At 58.9% G+C, this 2377-nt stretch overlaps 1 protein-coding gene across 1 annotated transcript in view; it reads left to right on the forward strand.

Annotated features, from left to right (window-relative positions):
• The window catches only part of ZBTB16 (zinc finger and BTB domain containing 16), a 76090-nt gene that overhangs the window by 54894 nt on the left and 18819 nt on the right, over nucleotides 1-2377 (forward strand). The gene's annotated exons all lie outside the window — the stretch shown is intronic.

Here is a 2377-nt window from a genome sequence, read left to right on the forward strand (position 1 = left end):
GTGACCCAGCGGGGCGCACAAAACATCTTCCCCCGGTGCTCATACGGGCTTAAAGCCCCAGCCAGAGCTGTTGCCGTGGGCGAGCCTTGCCTGGCTCGGGCAATTAACTCGGTGTCCTGGTGCCTGTGCTTGGCAGGAGCGAGGTAGCCCCAGCTCAGGGATAGCTCTGGCCGCCAGCGGTGCTGTGCTGTGCTGTGCCGGCCGAGCACCGGGGCATCAACTGTGAAGTAATTGCCCTCCTTATTGCAGTCCTATGGCTGGAGGTCAGGCTTTACCGGTCACGGACTTTCTAACGGTGGTCCTGCAGGGTGAGGTGGAGGAGGAGGAGGAGGAGGAGGCAGGAGCTTGTGGTGGGCCCCGGGGCTGTGGCACCGGGAGCGGGCGCGTTTGGGCAGCTGCCCCCAAAACCATCCCACCGACACAGAGCGGAGCGGCCGCGCGGTTTCGCTGCCGACCTTGGCGCCGCTGCGGGGATTAAAGCCCCTCCGGTTGCTGCAACCTCTGTGGGATGGACGTGGCCGAAGCTCAAAGGGCGGCGGGAGAGGGGGGCGCGGGGGACGCGGTGACCCAGGCGGAGCGGGTTTATCGCCGCTGCCTCCAGCTGTAAACACGGGCAGCCGAAATGAATCGCTTCCTCTCCTCGGGTGGCTCCTGCCCTGGCACGGAAAGCATCCCTCCCCCGCCGGCGCTATAATTAACCCCGTTCCCAAATAACAGCATCTCCCAGAAAGGATTTGGGGGGGGGACGGGACACAGGCATCCTCCCTTCGCCCTTAGCAGCAGGTTGGTTGGCCAAAGACCTTCCGTCTTTCCACACCAAAATATAGCCCCTTTTGGCAGATGCACGGGTAGATTCCTTCAAGGATGGCACCCAAATCTCAGCGGGGTGTATCTGGCGCAGGCTGGCCAAACTGACCCGCTTTGCTCAAAAGCAGGGTGTTTTGGGACCTGTCTGCAAGCACGTGGGGCTGCTCGTCCGCGTGCTCCAGAGCTTTCCTGCAGTGGGTGGCCGAGATAAAGGACTCCCGGGGTTTCTTTTCAGCATGTGGGGCTGTTCCTCAGGTGAACCCTCAGGATCCAGGACCCCACTTTATCCCACTGAGTTCCCCCCCCTCCATTGCTCCTCCCGGTGACGGCGCGGGGTGCGGAGCCAGCCCGCTGTACGCACGCCACATGGAGCGCTGCCTGTCTCCTACGGCAGAAAACCTACGCCCCGCTTTCTGACGCGAGGTGAAAAATAATAATAAAGGCAGAAAAAAATAGTTTCTGCTTGTAAACAGGGAGCCGGCTGGGGGCTGCGACGCCCTCTCCGGGCGTTCGCTGTCCTTGGCCCCCGTCCCGCTGCAATAGGAAAAGCAGCAACTGTTTTGGCTCGTCTTCCAGCAGCGCAAGCTCGGTGCCGTGCCGGGGCGGGGGGAGAGCGCGGAAAATTCCTTACCCTTCTCCTAAAATGTAGAGGAAAAATGGAAATGCGCGGAGAAGGCAGCCCGCGTGCCCCCCAGCAAGCGCCGCCAGGGCTTGGGGGATGCTCGCGCCGCCGGGGCTCGTGCTAACGGGGCTGCGGCTCGTTGCCCGCTGTTATAAATATCAGAGGTGACTCGTCTCGAGTTTCCCCCCATGGGCCAAGGTAATTAACGCTCGCGAGCATGTACGCGCCGGGCGGCCGGTGTCAGTCCACGGGCCAGCGCGGATTTACTCCCGACCCGATTTCACCTGGGCGTGCTGGACGCCTGACACAGAGAGCGTTGTCTCGGGCACGTAGTTGGCTCTTTGATTTGTGGGGTCGGCGTGCCCCCGGCCGCTCCGCGGGAGCCTTCGCCCGCTCCTGCCCGCATCCCTCGCCGTCCCCGGCTGGCAATGCCGCCAGCAGGACACAAGTAGCAGAAAAGAGTTAATAAAACCAACGTGTTACTGAAAATTGAAAAGCTGTAAATCTCCCCCCTCACGCCCCTGCCCTTTTTTTTTTTCCTTTTTTTTTTTTTCTTTTCTGCTGGGATGTTGGTAGCGTTTTGATTTAATAGTTGGCCAAACACAAGGGTCTATTTTATTCAGAGTTTACAGGCCTCAGGGCTGTTATTCCTCCAAATTTAATAGCATTGAAATTGCAGGGTTGGCGATAATTTGCCTATCACTTTCTGCTCTCCCATTGATGTTTATTGTCAGCGGGATGGAATCTCAATCCGATTCACTTAGATAACATGTCTGTTAAACATTTAGATAATTGTGCCATCATTAACTTGTCACATTATTTTAGAGATTCAAAACAGTCGTGCGGTATAAGCGGAGGTACAAAGGGAGAATAATCCGGCGCGCGGAAGCCGGAACCCGGGAGAGGAGGCGGTGGGTGGTGGGATGCCCCCGCGGCCGCCCCTCCGCT

The sequence above is a fragment of the Charadrius vociferus genome, unplaced genomic scaffold, assembly GCF_000708025.1.
Source record: "Charadrius vociferus isolate BGI_N301 unplaced genomic scaffold, ASM70802v2 scaffold172, whole genome shotgun sequence".
NCBI lineage: Eukaryota > Metazoa > Chordata > Aves > Charadriiformes > Charadriidae > Charadrius > Charadrius vociferus.